The following is a 12255-nucleotide window of genomic DNA, read 5'->3' as shown; positions in this document are numbered from 1 at the left end:
ATCATCCTCTCGTTTAGGAAACTTCAGGGGCTTCCTGGTGTCCAAACGATAACATGTACCATGCTGTCTTGCCTCAATCTCAGCTTCCCCTCTTTTCCAAAGAAAAAATATCCCTCTAACTAGATTGTCCCACATCCCATCCTCTGAATCCTCCTCTTCCTCTGGCTTGCTTTTCCTTTTCATTCTTATTTCAGATGCTCATATTTCCTCTGTAAGACATTTTCTGATCAACTAACCCACAGCGATTTCCCCTTTGTCTGAACACTGAAAGCCCTTCTTCTCTCTATGGAGCTGAGACCCTACCGTGGGCCCAGCACTGTTCTAAGCTGTTCTTTTTTTTTTGGTTCTATAGGGCTGCTCCAGTGGCATATGGAGGTTCCCAGGCTAGGGGTCTAATCGGAGCTGTAGCCACCGGCCTACACCACAGCCACAGCAATGCAGGATCTGAGCCACGTCTGCAACTTACATCGCAGCGCAGGGCAACGCTGGATCCTTAACCCATTGAGCAAGTCCAGGGATCAAACCTGCACCCTCATGGTTCCTAGTCTGATTCATTTCTGCTGTGCCATGACAGGAACTCCTAAGCTGTTCTTAATTTATTTATTCATCACACAATCTGTGGAATAAATCCAATTATCACCTCCACTTTACAGGTGAGAAAACACGCATGGACAGTTTAAGCTACTTTGACCTGAGGTCACAGGATTTGAATCCAAACAGTGGTTCAGAATCTGCCCTTTTATCCAACGCATTACTACCACTCAGCAGGCTCTGCCTTCCACCACTCTTTGTGTGGTAATGAGCCCAGTTAGTATCCATGAGGATGCAGCATCAATTCCTGACTTGCTCCATTGGTTTAGGATCCGTGAGCTGTGATGTAGGTCACAGACACAGCTCGGATCCTGTGTGGCTGTGGCTGTGGCTGTGGCCGGCAGCTGTAGCTCCAATTGGACCCCTAGCCTGGGAACTTCCATATGCTGTGGGTGCAGCCCTAAAAAGCCAAAAAAACAAAAAAAAAAACAAAAAAAAAAACCACATCCCTTGAAGGCAGGATATCCATGTTGCAGAAGGCCTAGCAGAAAGCTGTGTGCTTCAAGGAACATTAAATGTTTGAGTTACACGGTTTATGGAGACTTTCTTTTTCCTGAGATAATTTAGCTACTATTCGTGAATTGGAAAAATAGTCTCAGGGAGTTCCCGTCGTGGCGCAGTGGTTAACGAATCCGACTAGGAACCATGAGGTTGCGGGTTCGGTCCCTGCCCTTGCTCAGTGGGTTAACGATCCGGCATTGCTGTGAGCTGTGGTGTAGGTTGCAGTCACAGCTCGGATTGCTCGTTGCTGTGGCTCTGGCGTAGGCCGGTGGCTACAGCTCCGATTTGACCCCTAGCCTGGGAACCTCCATATGCCGAGGGAGTGGCCCAAGAAATAGCAAAAAGACAAAAAAAAAAAAAAAAAAAAGTCTCAGGATCAGATTTGAGTAAGTCATGACCACAGGAAATGTAAAAAGGGGTAAATCCAGAGTCCTGGCCTCAGCGCTCGGGTTCAGTCGAGCCTGATCATTTCACAAATGATGCTGTGTTGAAGCCTGAAGACTAATTAGCACTTAAGGAGCCCACACCCCTCTCCCCATGCCTTGCAGTGGCTGGAAAGCAAACTTGGGCAAGACCTGCATGTCAGCAAATAGGAATTAACCAGCCTTGACTCTAGACGTTGCAGCTGAATGACCATCATTGAAAATGCAATTACTCTTTTCCAGTGGTTTTTCTTTTTTTCCCTTCTGAAGCCAGGTGTGAGTTGTAGGGGGAAAGATTTGATACAATTTTTCTTTGTCCTCAGGGGGGCCCTCCCTGACTGGCTGCTCAAGGAAAATTCCACCAAAATGCCTGGTGGACCAGGAAAAGGCCAACAGCAGAGGGATGACAGGTATGTCTTATCCACTCAACTGCACCTCAGGCTTATTTAAAGCTGCACCACAAGTTGTGGCTTTTTGATTGTTTTCCTATAGAATTATTATTTCCTATAGAATAACTTAAAAGCCTTTTCAGATGACTTTAAGTTATTCCTAAGTTTATGCAAAATCAGTAAAACTGCCTTTCCTAAGAGCCATTCACTTTTAAAGAGTCGTTATGGGCCTCACATTATATGCCCACTGAATGTTGAATAGCATTTTCAGGTATTTTTCAAGGACTTTTTAAGTGAAAAGAACCACTTGTACTTATTTTGTGATTATTACTGACCTGCCTAAAATGTGCCGTTTGCAAAGCTTTGGAGACACACATCCCCTTTTAAAGAAATAAATGACTGTTTGGGGTCAGGAACTAGACCTATTGGACATAGTGTTGGGCCTAAATAAACCTGGGCCTGGTTCCTGCCCTGGAGGCATTTGCCCTCTGGTTGTGAAGTCCAGACTGGGGCTGAGGCCCACCTGTGTCAGCCATACACTTTTCCTTTGGACATCTCAGCAGCTTAATAATATTCAGCCTTCGTCCACACTCTACCAGACCTAGATTTATTTTCCTAGGGTTGTTTCACCTGTGGACCTGGGAGGTAGTCACCCACAAGGCTGCCAGCTGTGGTTTGCAGGCTGTGCCTCTGACTGGCATTTTGCAAGGTTGCGCAGTGCTTAGCCTGCACATCAGCTCACGACAGCCCTGAGCACTGTCTCTAGATGGTTTTTTTTTTTTTTTTTTTTGGTCTTTTGTCCTTTTAGGGCCACACCCCTGGCATATGGAGATTCCCAGGCTAGGGGTCGAATCAGAGCTACAGCTGCTGGCCTCTGCCAGAGCCACAGCAATACCAGATCCAAGATGCGTCTGTGACCTACACCACAGCTCACAGCAGTGCCAGATCCTTAACCCACTGAGCAAGGCCAGAGATCGAACCAACAACCTCATGGTTCCCAGTCAGATTTGCTTCGGCTGTACCACAATGGGAACTCCTAGATTATTTTTGCAGATCGCCAATTTTACTTACTCTGGGTTGAAATCACTGGTTTCATACTCAGAGGTCTGGAGGAGGTCGTCTTACTCTTAGCCCCGTGTATTAAGATATGAATTAAAGAAAAACAAAAAGCAGAGCTTAATTTTAAATACAAGACAATAATCAACCCCAGATTAGGTGACTTAGAAGATGCATTCTCAAACTTCAGAGGTGGAGGACTGACAGTGGAAACATGGTCTAAGAGTTGGAATATTTGACTTTTATTTTCTTTTTTTGGTCATACCCATAGCATGTGGAAGTTCCTGGGCCAGGGATTATCAAACCTGTGCCACCCAGCAGCTACCCAAGCTGAATGAGAAGGCTGATCCTTAATCTGATGAGCCATCAGGGAATTGTGGAGGGTCAGAATATTTGGCTTCTACTATGGGTTCAGTTTATTAATATGTTGACCCCTTGGGGGGGTTATTTAACTTGCTGGGGCCTCTAAGAAGGGCCTACCTGCTTCCCTTGGTGGTTAGGAAGCTCCCCGAAGCACACCAGTGTCCGTGGGAGACAGAGGGGCTGTCAGCATGCATGAGGTCCAGTCTTCAGCATGAGTCTGGGGTTTTGCAACGGTCTGGGAAGTCCTGAGATGGGATTGCCTTTTGCCTTTTGCTGTGCATTAGACTGCAGGAAGGAGCCCTGTTCTGTGACCTCTCTGCCTTAAACACTTAGCACCTTGTTATGAACCCTGTGTTTTTGAGATGAATGAAAGAAGTAGAAGAAACTCACAAATCCAGAGAAAAATGACACATGCATCGATCCAAATTCTCAAAATTTTCAAATCAGCAATTATCTTTGTAGAAGGCTTACTCGAGCCATAGGTAGGCACTGAGCACACAGCAATCAATGCACAAGACAGAGCTGTCTTTGTCTTTGAAGAGTTGATGTACTGGCAGGGCGGGAAGACACGTAAAAAGTGATCACAAATGTATTGAGTATTACAAGGAGAAATCTACATGCATCATTAAAGGGCTGACAATTGCTAATTTTACTTATTAAAACAATGAGATCCATGTGCATAAAATCTACCTCTAAAAAGAGGTTTTACGACAAAACTGGGAATTGATATGATCTGCCAGCCTCCTTTTCTCCTGTAAGAGAGACTTGTTTGTAGATTCTCTGTGGTACCTCTTTACAGAGGCCTCATGCGTGGTATACAAAGGACAGATTTTCCCAGCCAATAGCATTATCAGCTTAAAATTATTTATTTTTGAACCATTTATTGAACATTTACTAAATGTAAGGAGAAACCAGACCCTGCCTTTAGAGATCACTGTTCAATCCAGTCCGCTAGACACATGTAGCTATTTTGTCCTTGAAATGCAGCTGATTCAAATCCAGATTTGCAATAAGTGTAGAAGAAACCCTGGATTTTTGAGATTTAACATGAAAAAAGGAAATCTCTCATTTGTAATTTTCATATTAATAAATACTTAGTGTAAATAGTAAGTAATCACTTAATGAAATGATAATATCTTGAATATATTACAAACATATTAAGATAAACTTTAACTGTTTACTTTTTAAAATGTGGCTAAGCAGAAATTATCACACCCTTGCAAATCCATAAAACTTAAAAAAAATGTGGCTACTAGAACATTTACAATTAGAAGTGTGACTCACATTTGTGCCTTCCTATCGTCTTTTTGCTGGGCAGTTCTGCTTTAGAAGTTAATAGACGAGGGAGACAGACAAACAAAATGTTAGCAGTCACCAGGCCAAGTGCTTTAGGGAAAGAGGTATGAAGTGTAGAGTAGGGGGCAGCCGTCTTACTGAAGTACTCAGGACCAGATTCAACGTGGGAAAGAAGGCAGGCAGGAAGACAGAGAGGTACACACACGGCCAGGAAGAAAGCCTGGCAGCTTTGGGAAAGCCTCCAGCTGTAGGGGGAGAGAGGGAAAAGCCTCAGGGCAGCAGCAGAAAATTATAGAAATACTCATCATTTACCATAATATAATTAAAATCGTGTGTCACTTATTTAGAATGTTATTATTATTGGTTTGTCTTGCTGTCTGAATGACAAGACTCTTTTTCTTGGAAAATATACTCAAATAGCAGGACTGTGTTATCTCAGCACCACTAGATGGCACTGTGCTCCAGGACTGAAAAGCAGGCTGGCCAGGAAATGCAATGTCTTGGCTTTCTCGGTGGACTAAATTTTTCAAGTACTGCTATCATTTTTGAGCATACAAACCTGAGATATATCATCTACTTATGTTATATACCTAATACTGAAATAATATATTATGTCCATCGTAAGACATACACATAGAAAAATTGAGGCATAAAAGGCTATGATGAAAATTAAATGGAAGCCCTAGGATCTTTCCTGCACTCTGTTAGATTGTTTTGGGGCTGTGTGCACCCCACTTTGAAGAATGTGGGTCTGTTTCATGATTTTGATAATGAATATGAAGTAACACTGAAAAAATAATAAAACATTTTATTACCCACATATATTAAAATAGGCATTGCAGTTCCATGTCAATTTATTTAAAGTACTGAAATAAAAGACTAAAATGAGAGAGTCAAGACTTGGTTTCTTGGAGAATTTTTTTTTTTTGCTTTTTAGTGCCGCACCCATGGCATTTGGAGGTTCCCAGGCTAGGAGTTGAATCAAAGATATAGCTGCTGGCCTACACCACAGCAACACCAGGATCCAAGCCGTGTCTGTGATCTACACTACTGCTTAGGGCAACGCCAGATCCTTAACCCACTGAGCGAGGCCAGGGATTGAACCTGCGTCCTCTTTGTGGATGCTAGTCAGATTCATTAACTGCTGAGCCACGACTGGCACTTCTGCTTGGAGATCTCTATAGTTTTCTATTTCAAACCAGATTTGGTCTAATATATCAGAGTCATGAATGAGTTAAAAACAGCAGACCAAGTACTATGGGATTTTTTTTTTCTCTGTTGTGTATTTTGTTGTTTAAAAATCAAAGACATCAAAAACTTTGAAAAGTAGCAACAAACAAAACAAAGCAAGCAAAAAAAAAAAAAAAAAGGATATAAATGATATAAACAGATTAGAGGTGGTGGCCCAAGTCAAATAAATATGAAGAACTGAGTTAAAAACAAAAACAAAAAACCCCACAAATTAGGGGAATAATTCCTGACTTTTTAGAAGAATAAAGTTTCATTTTTGCCCTGATTTCACAGAATTGCCTCACAGAAGAAGGTTTTTGTTTTTTATTTTACAGAATATGATGGCTTTTTGAATTTCAGAGAACATGTGATCCTCTCTGGCCAGGTAACCCCCACTGGTCATGTGATCCCTGCTCGTCCAATCAGCTCTGGGAGAGGCGGGGCTGGCTCACAGAGAGATCTATGTGAAATCCTTTCCTGTGATTTGGGGGTGGGATCCGCTTTCGGAGAATAAGGATTATGAAATAGGCAAGCTCCCCTCCACCCACCCCATAGGTCCTATTTAGAGAAGGATAATTTCAAGTAACTGCATTTGTGCAATATTGGTTTTTATTTTTTATGTTTTGCTGCATAAAGCTTTATTGTTTCCATTTGGTCCAAGACTTGGGAGAGGGCTCCAGGGTGGTTAAAAAAGTGCCTTGTGGCTGCAGGGCGGGGGTTCTGGCAGAAGCCCAGGCACCGGAGGGCCTCCTCAAAGGCCACTGGGCTCCAGAGGCTCCTAGCTGTGCTTGAGGGTGAGACTTTCAAAGAGGTACTCGCCCAGCCCAGTCTGGGGACCAGACAGTCCACGGAGGTCGGACAGGTGGTCTCCCATCGTCTTGATGGGCTTCACCTGCTCATCCAAGAATCGGCTCTCCAGGAAGTCACAGAGATGCGGGTCCGCACGGGCAGAACCCAGGGCATGCGGATCTAGAAGAGCCTGGTTCAGGTTCTTCTCCAAGAGAATGGCAGCTTCCATAGCGTCCTGGTTTTACCCGACTCTTCTTGAGATGGCTTCTCATGTTCTGGAAGAGGGCGCTACCACTGCGCTAGTTTTACATTTTCAAGAGACGCTCTGCGCCCTCCAGCTTCTCCTCAGCCAATTTGCAGAAAAAGTGGCTCACGCTCTCCAGAGCCACATCATTGCTGTTGAAATAGAGACGCAGGGAGAGGTAGGTGTGGGAGGCCCTCAGATGCATCGATCAGGCAGTTGAGGAAGGCCTCCAATTCCGTGGAATAATTCTGACGAACCTGGGAGCTCATGGTTGATCCCTAATAAGGAGTTAAGTTCAAAAAGTAGTGTTGGCTGGTCTCAGAGACCAGAGATAGCTGAGTGGCTGATTCCGAGGGTTGCAACTGCAAAAAAAAAGGTTGGAGGGTAGTCGGAAGCTGGAGCAAGAGTCACCCCTGGGTCTTTTCTGTCCAAACACTGTTGAAGCAGGGACAGATCCTGGGGACAGCCCAGTGCACTGCCCATTTGTGCAATACTTTACATCTTTTTTTGTAAGACATATACAGTGTGATCAATAAAAAAAACAGGACTTAGGAGCCCTATGATGCTCTTCTCCCCCCCCCCCACTTTAAAAGTTTTATTGATGTATAATTGATTTAGAATGTTGTGAAAATCTCTGTGTACAACAAAGTGATTCAGCTATATGCATACACACATCCATCCATGCTTTTTCAGATTCTTTTCCCATGTAGGTTATCACAGAATATTGGGTAGAGTTCCCTGTGCTATACTGCAGCTTCCTGTTGGCCAATCGATCCATATACCACAGTGTGCGTATTTCAACCCCAAATTCTCAATTTATCTCCCCCCCCCCCCCGCCTGCCTCCTTTGGTAACCAGAAGTGTGTTTTCAGTCTGTGATTCTGTTTCTGTTCTGGAAATGAGTTTATTTGTATCCTTTTTTTTTAAGAGCCCACATATATTATCTTATGTCTTTCTCTGTCTGACTTCACTTAGTATGATAATCTCTAGGTCTGTGTTGAAAATGGCATTACTTCATTCTTTTCTTGGTTGAATAATATTCCATTGTATATATGTACTACATCTTCTGTATCTAGTCATCTGTTAACGGACATTGAGGTTGCTTCCATGTCTTGGTTATTGTAAATAGTGCTGCGGTGAACTTTGGGGTGCATATATCTTTTCAAATTAGAGTTTTTGTCTTTTCTGGATATACGTCCAGGAATGGGATTGCTGGGTGTTTTTAGTTTTATGGTGGGGTATTCTGAATGGACTTAGTTTATCAAAGTAAGGAACAGAATTTAGGGAAGAAAGGAAGCTGAGGACTTACTAAGGCCAGCAGTTTCTATTTTTCTCTCAGCCACAAACCTGGGTAAATAATAGTTTTAGATTGATAAGTAGCAATAATTTCTTTTTTGGGGTAGGGGGCGCTGCACCCGTAGCCTATGGAGATTCCCACATTAGGGGTCAGATTGGAGCTGTAGCTGCCAACCTACACCACAGACACAGCAACGCCTGATCTGCACCTCGTCTGTGATCTACACCACAGCTCATGGCAATGCTGGATCCTTAACCCACTGAATGAGGCCAGGGATTGAACCTGTGTCCTCATGGATGCCAGTCAGATTCGTTTCTGCTGAGCCACAACAGGAACTCCTGATAAGTAGCAATCATTTCTTGTTTAAAAGTCCTTGTATTAATTACTTGTCTATTAATTGAAGCACAATTTCCACAAGCTTTGGCAGTTCCACTTTGGGACACATTTCCTGTTTGCTTTGGTCCTTGGAAATTGCTGCGGAGTTGAATTGATGACCTCCTCACGGGCACTTTACTGATTGAGTCCTGGGGGTGGGTGTTTGGTCGTGTCAACTGTAGTCATTAAATCTGGAGAAAGTTACCATCTCCATGGCTTTGGGGGCTGGATTCAGCCATAACGAGGTGAATGGAGGATCCCATAGATGGTTTTTGTTTATTTACAATTCCAAACAAGGAGTAATAGAATAAGAGGCTTGATGAGTTACTTTTTGTCCCCTGGGAAGAAGCTGTCTCAGACCTGGCTGACCTGATTCTGTGGATGACTCAGCCTCTGAAGGGCGTCTCATTCCGGAAAGTGAATCATGCAAGGGTAGGAAGCCACACGTGAAACGGGGAGACAGGGCTCCCCGGAGCTGTATTTAAGCTGATGTTTTACCACATTTTCTGTCTGTAATTCCTCAGATACGGCAGTTAGGTCAAGCCAGAGAGCTGTGCTTTTCTGCTGAGGACGTGGTCACCACGTTAACATCTCTCGCCCTTGATTGTGCCATTTGGAAGATGAAATTCTTGCATTTCCCAGATTTTGAATTCAGTGTTGCCTTGGAAATGTGTTCCTCACGGCCGAGGAGGGTTAGCTGCCTGGTAGAGGGGCAGCGGAACCCAGTTCCTCTTGCCACGCACTGGCTGCCCCAGAGTAAAGTTAGCAGCCTAGGAGACCAGCCTGCTAAGGGAGATATGTCAGTCATCAAACAGTTAAAGTGCTGTTGCCCCTCTTTGCTCTATGTTATGGGGAAGTTGTCTTCGGGGAAAAGTGAATGGTCTCTCCTTTTGCTTCCCACCTCAAGGTTTCTCTGACCCTCGCTGCTTTGACATTTGCCTCTTTGTGCCTGAAGCTGTCTCGTTATATTTTGCCTCTTTTCTGCTATCTGCTCCCAGCTCTTCTTCTCTTTCTCTCTCCTTAGAGTTTCCTTTGCTTCTCTCTCATTTCCTCTCAGATTGTCTGTCACTTTGATTTTTTATAAACACACAATTATTACTAGCAGATTACAGATTCTAATAAATGATGAGGGGAAATTGAGAATAGTTTCCTTTACGAATTTTCAGATCATTCTGTGTGTATGTGACTGAAACTTATTCATTTATTGAATGCTATTTCCTTAATCCTCCTCCCTAAATGAATAACTGAAATATACTTGCTCATAGTACCTCTTGCTCAGGTATCTCTCTTGCATAAATTCTCTGATGCAATCCTTTCCAGAAAACTTTGGAATTCTTTTTTCTTTTTTTATTTTGGCTTTTTTTAGGGCTGCAGCTGCAGCATATGGAAGTTCCCTGACTAGGGGTCAAATCGGAGCAATAGCTGCCAGCCTATGCCACAGCCACTGCAACTTGGGGTCCAAGCCATGTCTGTGACCTATATACCACAGCTCATGGCAATGCTGACTCCTTAACTCACTGAGTGAGGCCAGGGATCGAACCCAAGTCCTCATGGATACTAGTCAGGTTCCTTACCATAAGAACTTCCATCTCTGGAATTCTTGAGCAGATACATTTGCGTAGATAGTATTAGGATCTTGTGAAAAAAAAAATATGCTTTTTCAAGTGTGACTGCAGGGGACCCAGAGGCCAGCAGGTGTCAGGCTCACCCAGGAAAGGATCTGAAGATGGCTTCATCATGGTTTTTCTTTAAGACTGTGTTTGCTTTTTTTGAATGAATTTTTGAAGAACCAAAGTTAGGCTCTTGTTTGTTTTAAGGCAAACTCTAGGTTGGTTTAAAGAGAAAGTGGATCATCTCACACCCAAAGTAGTATACTGATTGAGAATTGTTTAATAGGTGATGTCGATTTTATTTTCACTTGCTGGCTACTTGATGGATGATGGGGGACAGAGCTCCCATAGCTGTCCCTTGCGGTCCCTACAGCAGTGTCCTCGCCCCTGGAGTTTTGGAGTTTGTCCTCCTCCGTGCCCACCACACACCCGCCCACCTTATTTTCTGAGGAGGAAAGAGAGATCTGGAAAAGAACTGTGAGAGACGCTCAGCCGTAAGGAAGAGGATCAAAGTTGGGACTAAACTTGAGCCGAAGCAGCTGGGTGATCATCAAGTCTGAATGCTGACCCCGCATGATTGGAGTCCGGAGCTCCTGGCAATGCCATTGACCTTGGGGCTTCTCTGTTCTGTTCAGATGTAGGGGGCACAAGCCGCATCAGACTGCAGAAGGCTGCCCAAGCCTAGGATTGTTCACAAGTGATTATCCTCAGTGCAATCCCCATAGTAACTGAGGGGGGCTGTCAGGCAGTCATCTGGCATCGTTTTTTCTCCTCGGGCGCCACAGCACTGCTGTCTGAGAGGGGCCTGGGGAACTTGCTGTTTACGTAGTAATCAGCTGGAGAGCACTTCTCTTTGCTGGTCTGTGCTTGGGAACGGACTAGCAAGCCGGAAATCAGCCCACGTCCACTGTCCTAGTTCCTGAAGGTGTCTGAAGGTGAAGGACACCGTGCCGTTTGCTGTGGGCTCCCCAAACCTGAGCAGGCTGCAGAGCTCTATGCCCAGCTGTGATGCTGACAGTGGCTTTTACAAAGGAGAGGGCTTGCCAAGCTCCCCGATGAAATGAAGCTCAACAGATTTGGAGACCAGCTTCAGGTGGGCCTCCCTAAGTGTTACCCTCCCTGGGCTTTCAAAGGTAATTTATGACTGTTACACATTTTTTGTTTGAATGTTGGTTTTTTTGGTTTTCTTTCATTTTTGTCAAATGGAATGGCTCTCTAAAGCAGAGGGCGCAGGTAACTTTGATAGAGGCAGCTGGTAGGACCGTCATCTAGCCGCTTAGGACCAGGTTGCTGGACAGGGAGTGCATTGCCTGGGTCTTTCTTAGAGGAAGAGCTTGCTGGCCAGCTGCAGGGAGTGCAGTGAGCAGACTAATCACGTACCCTTCTACGTCGGCCTCAGTGGCAGAACGCTTTGCCCTGTCTCCCTCCACGCAGGCAGCCACCTCCAGAGACTGACCTGAAGAAAGGGATTAAAGCCTGGCCAGCCATCTTCACCAGTGGGGACCAGCTCTGATGGCCCGACCCGCCGGAGCTCCCACTTGGATTGACCAGGCCTTGTTGGGCCTGCACTGAAGCTCCTCTTTTCCTTTCACGCAATCCAGCTCTGTGCCCTTCCTTTCACACCTGTTGACCCTCATTCATCTCAGCAACAGTTCTTTGGGAAACCTGATCCTCAACAATTAACCTCTTTGACTTAGAAAACTTTATAGCCCCATAAAATCAAATGCCTAAAAGCCTTTGGTGATCATTTCATTTTCAATATTTAAATAAAGAAAAGGATTACCTGTACACAGTTTTAGAAAAGAAAAAAGAGTAGTTATCTTGTACCAATACCATAAAAAGAGCTGTTATAAATTGACTCTCAACATAATCCATTTAACCACATTTTACCAGGGGGGAAAAAGATTCCTGAATTTTTTTGTTGTTGTTGTTTATGAATTGATTTTTTTTTTTTTTTTTTTTTTTTTTTTTTTTTTTTTTTTTTTTTGGCTGTGTCCTAAGCTTGGGGAGGTCCCAGGGTCAGGGATTGAACCCATACCACAGTGGTGATCTGAGCCACTGCAGTGACAACACTGGATCCTTAACGTGCTGAG

General features: G+C 44.2%; 1 pseudogene; it reads right to left on the bottom strand.

Annotated features, from left to right (window-relative positions):
• On the bottom strand, window positions 5959–7430 carry LOC106504380 (annotated as a pseudogene).

The sequence above is a fragment of the Sus scrofa genome, chromosome 7 (genome assembly GCF_000003025.6).
Source record: "Sus scrofa isolate TJ Tabasco breed Duroc chromosome 7, Sscrofa11.1, whole genome shotgun sequence".
In the NCBI taxonomy this organism is placed as follows: Eukaryota; Metazoa; Chordata; class Mammalia; order Artiodactyla; family Suidae; genus Sus; species Sus scrofa.
This window is presented reverse-complemented; position numbering and strand designations above follow the sequence as displayed.